Source organism: Canis lupus, chromosome 4 (assembly GCF_048164855.1).
Source record: "Canis lupus baileyi chromosome 4, mCanLup2.hap1, whole genome shotgun sequence".
NCBI lineage: Eukaryota > Metazoa > Chordata > Mammalia > Carnivora > Canidae > Canis > Canis lupus.
Window position 1 is genome coordinate 83,757,407 of NC_132841.1, and position 12,395 is coordinate 83,769,801.

Sequence of the window (12,395 nt, forward strand, 5' to 3'; positions counted from 1 at the left end):
TTTACTTCAGTTTTAAATTGTCTTGGGGATTGTGATCTAAATATTAAACTCTTATGTGTGTCAAGAGAATGTTTTCCGTTTGTTTATATATTAGCTACTCTACCCAATGAATATTAATGATAGCCTGCTAATGTTAAATATACTGTTTTCCATATTTTTCTCTAAAATTGAAAATGGTTCTGACAATGCATACACTACATATAATGATAAAGCAATGAAGAGTTTGGTTGTACTTTTTACATTTTATATTTATTTTTAACCCACATTACTACTCTGGCTGAGATTAGAAAAGAAGCAGCAAAAATAATGAGATAATAGCAGAGAATGTTTATATTTGATAAGAATTTGTGCATGACTTTGTCTAACATTGCAACATTTAATAGTGGCTCTTTTATTATTTCCTTGAAACAATATGACAATTATATTTTGATGGCAGGTGGAGCAGTGGGAGAAAATGACTAGAAATCACAAAATTCTGGGTGTTTCAAACTTGTGGTGTTAGACTTATTTTCACAGAAATAGCTGAATATTTTTTACGCCAAAATATAATGATGATTATTTCATTGCACAATTTTGATTTTTTTTTATTTTTTAATTTTTTTTAATTTTTAAATTTATTTATGATAGTCACAGAGAGAGAGAGAGGCAGAGACACAGGCAGAGGGAGAAGCAGGCTCCATGCACCGGGAGCCCGACGTGGGACTCGATCCCGGGTCTCCAGGATCCCGCCCTGGGCCAAGGCAGGCGCCAAACCACTGCGCCACCCAGGGATCCCTAATTTTGATTTTAATAGTAATGATATGTTACACTTGCTACTTTCTTACAAAGGTGTTTCTTTATCCAGAGATGGCATTACTTCATTTTCAAAGAGAAAATGGAGTCAGTGAACATTGAAGTTCGTTGGTAACTGGGCTAATTAATAGAGAAATTAATATTAAGACTAAAATTTTCTAGAGTCTAGAAAACTTCACTTTTATTATGTCTCCGTTGGAATTCCTTTTTGTTAGGTAGTTTTGCTGGTGCAAATTATATTTGTCAAGAAAATAAGACAACTATGGTGTGCCTGGGTGGCTCAGTTGGTTAAGTGCCTGACTCTTGGTTTCAGCTCAGGTCACGATCTCAGGGTCATGAGATCAAGCCCCTTATCAAGCTCTGTGCTTAATGGGAATCTGCTTGAGATTCTTTCCCCCCTCCCTCTGCCTCTTCCTTTGCTCTTTCCACAGCTCATACCCACTCTGTCTCAATAAAAATAAGTAAATAAAATCTTAAAAAAAGAATATAAGACAACTATCAATTCTTCAAATAAAAATTTCTACAATATTATGATTAAAAACACCAGAATTTATTTTTTGTGTTCTCCTATTGGGTGTTTGGTACACTGTATCCTAGAGATTGTTTTATAAAACCGAACACTGGTGATAGATAATGGACATCAATACCTCTGGTAAAATGCAGTGATTGCAAAACCGAAGAGTAAAACACAACATCTTTTGTCAATCCCAGGGTGCACATTCTAATTGTTTATCATCTGTGCTTTCATAGCATTATTCTGATTTTGAAAATCTCTATGACACCTTTACATTTAAATCAATATGAATGATAAATGAAAACTTTATTAATTAACTTAAAGAAGAAAAAGACACCATTTCACTTCTCCTGAAGGTTATTCTTAGTAGACAAACCAAGGATAAAAATCTGAAAATGACTGGTCAAATTATTTGGTAGCCTAAAGAGCAGCTTGTTTTGAAATCAATGTGTCCATGTATTTAAAAAACTGGACTTAAAATTGGGGAAAAATTTCGACCACAATGTAGTAGTGAACTTCTGCAAAATTCTCATATGCATAGATTTTCTTTATTTTTTTTTAATTTATTTTATTTACCAATCTACAGGTCAATCCATCTCTGGCAGATTTATTACATATTGAAGGAACAAGTGGCATTTTGATTCTTTCAGGAATAACGTTGTTCAAGTGCAATGATTAGTGAATATTTCTTTTCATTCATTGATCCATTAGTTCATGCTAACTTAACTCCTAGCCCTTTGGGATCTGAACTGCCACTGATGTTAAGTTTATTCTCAAATTACTTCTTTAAAAGTCTATTCTAGGTAGTTTCTAATTAGAAACCCCCAGATGGAATGAATCAAGCAGCTGTAATCCCAGCTGGGAACAAGGGTGAAGAAAATGCTCATCTTTTTTTTTTTTCATTTCTTAGCTTTTTTCCCCTCTCTCACAACTTCCAGTATTCTCATCATTTTCACAGGCTTTTGAATACTGTAAATCATTGGATCATATGCTCTGGAATACTAATAAGATATCCTGTTCTAGCCCTAAAGATGTAGGTTCTAGGGATATAGTGGGCCACCTGGACCTTTGAATGATCCATCTGGAAACTATTTAATAGAAAATATGCCCTGTATTATAAGTAATGCCAACAACTCTTTACACACTTAAAGCTCAAGACTTTTCAGAGTCTACCTATTTTCCTCAGCTCTCCATGGTCTTCCCAAATCCTTTAAAAATTCTTTTTTAGGTCTTTTAGGTTATGGGATGTCATTCAGTAATCCACTAGTTTGTGTCTATCTTTTAATATATAGATATTTGAGATCATTGCTTCATAATAAAAATAATCTATTTACTACAAAAACCACAAATATCAAGAACTTTTTATGTTCTTACTGAGCAAAGCTGTTAGTTCACATGTTATTTCATTAGTCCTAACAACTCTATTTTGTATCCTTCCTATACTATATTCTTACTCTGCAGATGAAGAAAAGAAGCAGGAGAGAAATGATATGATCTTCCAGTAGCTAAGGATTGTGGTAGAGCTGGGAGTTATCCTAATAATAGTGAACAACATTTATAGTGTGTCTGTGAAGAGTCAAACACTCTCCAGCTAAATTCTCAATAAGTATGTTATATTCAAGACCGCCTTATAATGTACTTCCAAACATGGATATTTTGATCTAGGACAAATGTCAAGTAGTGGGATGATGGGAAATGGCTGTAAACCAGCAACAACTCTGGCAAAGCAAGATGTAGGATCACTATGATTCCATCTTGCATAAAAACTTTTAGATGCATGTAGAATGGAAAAATACTTAAAAAAAAAAAACTTCACTCAGCAATCATAACTAGCAAGTAGTAGTATCACCAATGTTTTTTCAGTCAGACTACATGAACTATCCTCCCTACTCAGGGTTATTGGTCAATTGCTTTCAAGGTCCCTTTTTTTGCTCCAAACTTAAGTACCCTCCACAGCTCACTAAAGCCCATCCCCCCTTTCCTACCCTCAACCCATTAAATTAGTGATTTGAGAGGTGTTTCTACAAGATCAGAATTGTTTCTTGTATTTGCTTTGTTACTAGCTAACTGATAGTTTCTAATGTGGTTAACTAACACTGAAATACCAGTGAATTGAATTGTATTATCTCAAAGAATACTATTTGTATTCAAAATGAATGATTCCGGGTAGAATTTCAGGACAGCATTTTGGGCATTGGGAATTTTCAGGCTACATGAGGTAGTATCATCAGTCGTATTGGCTCATGGGTGCATTTCCAGACAACAAATCATAATGACCTGAAATTGTCCAGTTTTCTTGTCTTTCAAATATATTTGATTAGCTTGAAAATTAAGCATGTATTAGTTGTGATTATACATGCTTTTATTGGAATGTTCTCCACCTGCTACCACAACAAAAATAATTAGCCTAAATTCCTCACTGCCCACTAAGCAGAGGAAAGAATAATAAAAAGATAGAAGGAAGGAAAGTAGGAATCAATTAAGTACAAGATGAGAAGGAAAACATGAAAAAAATGGCTGTAATATCTTGGAATTGCTGGTACATTCTAATCTCAATCTCTCTCTCACCCTCCCTCTTTCTGCCTCTCTCTGTCTCTCTCTCACCTCACCATCCTCAGTTCCTCCATTAACATGCCATTTGTTTCCTGGCTAGTCGGACAGTAATGTATGTATTATGAAAAGTACCACTCTGTGTAATTTCCCCCCCAATCACAGATTTTGCACATAATTACTCCTCTACATTCTGAAATGGAAAATGTTTTATCTCTGTGTATCTGAAAATTCTTTTATAACTAGGAGAGAGGAAGAAGTGTAGACAGTTAATTTTCACAAGTTAAAAACTACATTTGGTTCTGTTTTCCAAAAAAGAGAGAACCTTTCTCACTTCATGACCACAAAGACAGCCACTTGATTTCATATGTTTGGTGTTGACTGGGAAATGGAGTACAGAAAACCTTCCCATATGGGCCCAATTTTGAATATCCCTAAGGCCTTTCACTTGCCCTTTGCTCTCTAGGAGTGCTCTCATTACCATAAAGCTCCTATTTGTTTCATCCATCTTGAAAATCTGTGCCAGGAGAGTGAATTCTGACATATATGGTATTATATGATCCAGAACTATAATTTCTGGATGAGCAAAACATGAAGAGGGGAAATCAAGAATGATTAAAGAACCAGGAAAATGTCTGCTTTAAAAGAAAGAACATAAAAATTAAAAGAATGGGGCTCCGGGTGGCTCAGTGGTTGAGCGTCTGCCTTTGGCACAGGTCTCGATCCCAGAGTTCTGGGATCAAGTCCCATATCAGGCTTCTTACAGGGAGCCTGCTTCTCTCTCTACCTATGTCTGTGCCTGTGTCTCTGTATCTCTCATGAATAAATAAAATCTTCAAAAAAAATTAAAAGAATGGTTTACACAACAAATGTTACTGGCATCCAAAAATGCAATATATGGAATGTGCATTTTGGTATTTTCTGGATTATTCAAAAGACTAGTAAAATTGCACTGGAAAGATAAAATATCTAACAGCACTAATCAGTTTATTAGCAGTGAAATGAAACATGCCAAAAGTAAATACACAAGATTCAATTAAGAATTAGCATATATGATATTTTTATTTTTATTTTTTGCATATATGATATTTTTAAAAAGCTCTTGATAAGATTAACAAAAGACATGAGCATATATTTTAAAGAGGGACATGAATGGTCTATAAATCTGCATCACCATATAGTGGGGCAAACTCTGTCTTGCCTCCACTTCCTCTCCTTCTCCAACTCTTTTTTTTTTTTTTTTCCTTCTCCAACTCTTGACATCCATCCAAACTGCTCCTAGGAACATGCAATCCATCATGAGGAATATCTGCCTCAATCTCCTATTTTCTTCATCATCTTGCTCTAGCCCATATGGTGTCTTCCCCAAGTCTATTTTTTTTCCTTGAAAATTCCTATCAAGTGATGGCTGAGTTTTTTACTGTAGCCTTCGTGTTAGGAGGTCTGAAATTGAGAATGAGTGTTTCATTTTCCTTCTTGTCATTCTCAGGCCATTTTTTTTCTCCTGTTCTCCCTAAATCCCCTCAAAACACTTGAATATTTACCTTAAAGCCCACTCCTAGTCCCTTCCCAATACTACCTGGAAGGGGAGAGAGAATTGTCATTATCTGGAAACTGGACTGAAATATTCATTGGTCTGGTCAACAAGTCACAGCACCTTCTAAATGTGTCCAAAAATGGCTCTATGAGGAAGGTCACCTTGTCTATATAAACCTCATCTGTAGAATTTAAGCCACATCAACAATTATGTCATTGAATTGCCTAAGGCAACCCAAAGTAGGGCAGTTTGATTCTCAGGGCACTTCAACAGGATCCCAAGTCAGTGGGTAGTGTGTAAAATTCAATTTGCATTTCTCAGTTGTGGTCTGCAAGAAGCCGGGTTGCTTCCTGAGCAAAAAATATGCACAACACATCAAAGAATCTGACATATGTTTTTTTTTTTTTCTAAAAAAAAAAAAGGTTACAGATCAATCTGAACTTTCAAGCAAGATGAAAGACTGTAACATCTAAAGAAAGATGACAAGATGTGTATTTTCATGACAAAATATAATTTAAAACCTCTTCAGATCCTCCCCCACAAGATGCCAGAAATCATTTCTTTTTTCCCCCAAAAGCATATTATTGGAGTCATAATTCACATTCAAGAAAATGGAATAGAAAGTCAGAAAGATATAACACTCTACTTTCAAGTGTTCTGAATGTGTTTCCTGGCCTGCTTTTGCTAGAGTCATGGGGCAGACTCTGGGCATATTCTTACTTTTACTAATTAAACATTAAATATTGCAAAACAAGTCCCAGTGATATAAATAGTATCTGTTATTGCATATGGGCGACCAAACTGATGCTCATAGTTCTTATGTCTGCATTTAGCTCCAGGACTACAAAAATAGACACAGAAGAGCCTAATCAAAGAAGAACCAAGTTGGTTATAATGAAGGAATAAATGGAAATAGTTCTTACATGTGACAGTGCCATTTTATGTCATGGCAGTTGAAACCTACTAAAATGTGACATATCACTTTTCGTTGTGACCAAACGTGGCACATTGTTAAAAAAAAAAAAAAAAAATCCGAGGATTTTGATGGAAAAATACTCATAGATGGAATTTGAGAGTCACATTCAGAGACATTCATACCAATACCAGAGGCAGGAATCATATCCCACCAGAATGTTATTGTCAAGTATAATTAGAGTTTTATCTCATTTTCTATTATTTCACTTATAAAATGAAGGGCCTACTTAGTCAAATGTTTTAGTAATACAATGTTTTAGAGAAGACTTGAGAGGCAGTTTCCTTTATACTCAGCCACTGTTGAATATATTCATGAATTTTTTTTCAGTTGTCTATTTTTTTTTTTTCCACAAGGAAAAAAGCTGTAAAATGGATTGTGATTTTCAGGAGGAGTCGACATATACTAACCCAGTGTCGATGTGGCCTCAGGAACATTCAGGATTTCATCTTCCAATCTTGGGTGCTGTAGTCATACTCTAAACATTTTCTTCCTTTGTTTTTTTACTTCTTTCTTTCTTTCTTTCTTTCTTTCTTTCTTTCTTTCTTTCTTTCTTTCTTTCTTTCTTTCTTTCTTTCTTTCTTTCTTTTTTTGTGTGTGTGTTTTGTTCAATTTCCCCATACAGAGAAAAAGATAAATTGTTAAATAGTTAAATTGGATTGTATACCTTAGAAAGACGTGCAATTGCATCTTCTATTGTATATGAGAGTTCTGATTACCTCCATCAGTAAGAGCATTAGTGAACTGTGACAGACTGACAATGAATTTCTAAATAATACCATTATCTCTAGTATCAACGGAAAATTCTGAGAATATATGGCATTAGTAAAATCTATGTAAAACGTGGCCACATTTGAATAGTTATGGATTGTATGTATTGAAAACAAAATTTTCAAGTCAACCCCAAACTTAACTCACATAAAAGGAAGCTATCACATCCTTGCATTGTCCAGCATTAACATGCTGCAGAAGGGTCTGTCTTCCGGTTTTATGAAATAACCTCAGAGGAGATAGAATGTGGGTTAAGGACAACAGCAGGACAAACCAATCAAAAAGTGCTTTGATCAGGGGGCGCCTGAGTGACTCAGTTGGTTAAGCATCTGCCTTTGGCCCAGCTCATGGTCCAGGGATCCAGCCCCGCATCAGGCTCTCTGTTCAGCAGGGAGTCTGCCTCTTCCTCTGCCCCCCACCCTCATGTGCTCTCTTCATCTCTCTTTCTCCTATAAATAAATAAATAAATAAATAAATAAATAAATAAATAAATAAATAAAAATTATATATATATATTTTAAGTTGCTCCGGCTTTAAATAAATTATATATATATATATGTATATTTTTTTTTTAAGTTGCTTCAGTCAGTTGTGAAACTTACTAGAATTTGGAAATGATGTCAGGGAGCAAGTGAACAGCTAGCAATTGGACGCATCCTCCCATCTCCGGGCATTCTTATTGTCTCTTTCTTCCCCCGTTCACAGGGGAAAAGCCCTCGATGACTGCAGTTGTAAATTTTAGTTTTCCTATTTGGAAGTTTGCATGAGCAATAGCATTAGCAGAATTATTGCAGTTTGAGCATTGATCGCTTTCGATTGGAAAAGTAAGTGTGAGAGGAAGAAGACAAGAGGCCAGTTCTTGTCTGGCAATCCAAAGCTCTTCACTTTCTCCACTGTGAACACAGCATACATCTGATACAGCGTAGCTCCTGGCAGCCTATCTGCATGTTCTAGCAATCAGATTCTGTACAAGAGAAACTTTGGTTCGCCCGTGTCAATGGTGATGAAAAAAATATATTGATTTGAAACCCTATCCAATACTGTGAGAAATGCATTCATAGGAAGCAATAAGCATGTAGTGGCTAAAAGTACACCAAAAATCTCTGTGACTTTTAAGCGCTGTCTTTGAAGAAACACTCCAAACGTGTAGAAGCACATTGACAACAGAATGACCCAGTGTTAAAGAGCAAAAGATTTGTAGGCATGAGTGTTCTAGAAAGACTGCTGCATATTCTCTACAGAAATCAGTATAGAAACCAGAAACAGTCTAGCTTCCAGAAGACATGGGAGCAAAGGAAATTTAAAAGCTCAGGTATGTGAAGATCCGGAGGGAAGGCTGCACTATTTAATTTCGTTCTGGGGGAAAAGCCAAGATTTACCAGGACCAGAAGGAAACTAGTCTCACCTACTCTTGGGAATAGAAAGAGAGACGAGATGGGAGTGGGGGCTGTGTTGTAAGTTAGAGCAAGAGCTCATCAGCGTAATTACTAACTAGCATTGGGGGAGATTAATACACACATTTATAAATATGTCTATAATATAATATGATTATATTTATAAATATATAAATATAATCTTTATTTACAGAGAAATTTCTTAGTGTGTTCATACAAATGCAGGAGGCCGCGTCTCAAAAAAATCATAAACCAAAGATTCCTGCATGGGTAAGACTTTTTTTTTCTATTTTAAGATCTTTATCTTTAAAAGATTATGGGTAAGACTTTTGAATTAGACTAGTTGGGATGTGTCTTCCAATCTCCAAATTCTCTGATTCATGTGCCATAGCCTGGCGTAGCTATCTGATAAGGAAGGGGGGACCGTGGTACAGGCAAGGCATTGGAAGCATAACTCATTTAGCAGCTTGATAGAGAGAAAGATGCCGTAAGAGGATTTTGTGATAGCAGAATCCAAGCAGTGTTTTTCCCTCCTTTATGCTCCCTGGAAGTAAGTAAGTGGATTTTGAAAAAGACTGTAGCAGGGTGGACTGTAGGGGGTTTCCAGCAAGGGTATAGAGAGGAGCATCTACAGAAAGGACACAGCAACAGCATTTACACTCACCTTCCTGCCAACCAGGAAGTTCCCCTAAGTGTGTTTCCCTAAGTGTGTCTGTTCCCCTAAGTGTGGCTGAACTTCGCAGGTAGATGATATTCCCCTTGAAATATATGGCTTTATGCCAGCTTATCTTCTATGTCGACCTCAAAAGTCTCCTGGGACAAAGACTTGGACCTCTGGATTATGAGAAAGGGGAGAGGCATGAGCACACTCCTCTGTGTACTCGCTAGGCTTTTTGGTAAGCAGATGTAGATTCAGTGGCCAGAAGTCAGCACTCCTGGAAGAGAAATGATGTAGGACCTTGAGGGGCAAGGGTCACCTTGAAGGTGTTCGCAACAGGATGTCTCATGTTGCCCCGAAAGCAATCCTGTAGCATAAACTCATTCACTGGCTGGCTCTGAGATGCCCCCTAGAGACCCTGCGCTCTGAAATTCTGTGGCCCCTCCTGTGACGCTTGCCTTGTGAATGAGGGATAAAACGCCCAAATAAACGCTCCCCAAGTATTTCCAGTTTGCTGATGCTATTTCCTTGGGGACTTGCGTGAGCTCTTTCAGGACTATGGGCAGGTGGTACCAAAGGCATCGATAATCAGTGCTTACTCAGGGAGCAGAGATCGCAAGGACTTTTTTTTTTTTCTCCCCATTCCCCTCCAGTTGTCAGTGTGGGTGCAACGCATGCAATCACTATAACCGCTTGGCACTTACACACCTGCTTGTAAAGACCCTCGTGTATCTCCCTTCGTGTTTAGGCACAGTCTGAGGCTTTTCCAAGAGTTGTCTCAGGAAATGCAGGTAAGGGGGCATTTGCTAATTAGCAGATGCCAAAGGAAGGAAAAGCAGCACTTTTACAAGGTGAAAAGCTTTGAATGCGCTTCCTTGGGTCTCCTTAGTGGTCCCAGGTTTCTGGGGATCTTGCTCATTAGGAGGTCAGCACAACGCACGCATAACAGACCTGCAGTTCCTATTTCACAGGGGGACATCCAGAGTGGCAGATTTTTTTTTTTCCCTCAATCATCTCTAAAAGAGGAAAAAGTAAGTGGCATCCCTGAGGTCTGAGAAAACAGAAAGGAATGTCTTTCTGCCTCTGGGGACTGACCCTGGCGCACTTGGTGGTGATTTAGCTAATTCGAAAAGAAGCTCCTGGGATGAGATGCTAATGATCTCTCACACCTGCTCTTGGCCTCATAGGGTTTTGAGTCTCTTCAGTAGCCAAAAGCAGAGTCCCTCTGTAGCAAGTAAAAGAAGACATAGGTTTGCTTAGAAAATTGCATAGAAAATTGCTGTAAGAGGAGCTAAATGAAAGTTCAGGGGAAAAATAAAAAGAAAGAGCACATCCACTTCCTTGTAAGAATCAAGTAAACAGATTAGTTTTAGGACCAGATGGAAGCCACGCAGGATTATTTATTTATTTATTTATTTATTTATTTATTTATTTATTTATTTATTTATTTATTTATTTATTTTTGCTAAACTTATCTTGACGTTATGGCTAGTGTGTGGATAATGCTAACCATATATAAATGTATCTCATTTATGGTTTTAAAGTCTAAAAAGGAATTGAGGATAGTAGCACGCAAAGCCATATAATTCTGTACTTCCAAAATGTGGGGTAACATGCCTGGTGCCTCCTTAAGTTTCTTTCCTCTATTCCTCACATTTCCTAAAAATAAAGTCCTCAACAAATGCCGTTGATCAACTTCATGTGCCTCAAGGACAGACATAGAGATGAGAGATGACAATTTTAATGCTTTAGAGGAAAAGGTTTTTCTAGATGTAACCGCTTCCTAAAATGTGAGCAGCAGATGTAGAATTAGGGGAAATCTGCAATTTGCAAGCATCTGCTGCAGAGGAGGTTTTCCTTTGCTGAAGCAAATTTGACTAAACATTCATGATCCTCTCTCTTTGCCTCACTACTGTTCCTGTGTCATCCAGTTACTTCCTACGTGATTTGGCCTGTTGGAGGCACAGCTTCCAGCTCGCGACGGTACCATTTTTAAGACGGCACGTGTTGCTCAGACTGGCTTCCCATGCCAAGCCACAGAAAGACTACGTTGACTTTGAGTTATTCAGAGATCCAGACTTACCAAGAGTAAGCTTGGTAAGCTTCTAAGATTTCACAAATTTTCTGATGGAACTAAGTTATCTGATTTTAGAGGCAAACCAGACTTTTTCAGTTAAAATCTTTCTACTTATTGTGGTGGGTAAGATTCTTGCCATGTCCACTGGCACCCGCCTTCCACCAGCGTTGGGGCACTTCTCTGGTTTTTGTCTTCTTCACGGAGGCCTTGCAAATGCTACTGGGGCATTGTTTGGGCTCAATGATATTTTGTTCAATCAATAGATGAATGAATGAATGAATGAATGAATGAATGAATGAATGAGTGTCTTCTTAGCACTCTGAACACTTTCACAGTCGATGTTTGATATATGTGCCCATAATTATAGATTTTAAATAATGTATGTCATTATAGCACTCAAAGGAAAATGAGAAACAAAGTAAAATGAATAAAACATGTACAATATTGACTCATTTACTTCTTACAGAATAGGTATGAGGATATTTGCCTTCATGTCATCATTGCGAGCATCGGGATAGACAGAAATCTTTCTCTCCTTAAATATTTGAAGCCAACTCATTCACAAGCCCTGACTTTAAAACCCTCACCAAGTCTGACAATGAGAATATTTGTTAAGGCTCGATTGTCATGTGAAAGGGTTATCATGATATTTCGGGTAGTAAATATAGTATTAGTCAACATTTTGATGCAGCTGGGTGATTCTCCACAGACTGAGTCAACTTTTAATTGTGTATTTATCGGTTTTTCCTGGACTCAGTCCATCTACAAGTCCTTCTGCGAAGCGAGTAGTGACATCTAGTGGTAACAGTAAATTCTGCAAAAGACTAAGGGTGAGGCCTTGTGGAATTTGAGGGTCAATTTGTTGCGTGAAGCCCACGCCTTTGCTAAGAGAAGCTAAAAAAGGACTTGCATGAAGAAGAAAAGAAAATAGGCAATTTAGGACATAATGGCACATCTTCAGTAGAATTGAAGTATCATTACCGTGTTTGCTTTCTGTACGATACAGGCCATCTTAAATTGTCAAATAGGGAAATAAAACACCCACTCGATTAAAGAATAGCTTATCCAACATAAAGGGGTCAGAGAAAGACCAATATTATACGATTTCACTCATATCTGGAATTTAAGA

General features: G+C 37.2%; 1 protein-coding gene across 3 annotated transcripts in view; it reads left to right on the forward strand.

The window, feature by feature from the left end:
• Positions 1 to 12,395, forward strand: part of CDH12 (cadherin 12) — a 954,721-nt gene that overhangs the window by 802,310 nt on the left and 140,016 nt on the right. The gene's annotated exons all lie outside the window — the stretch shown is intronic.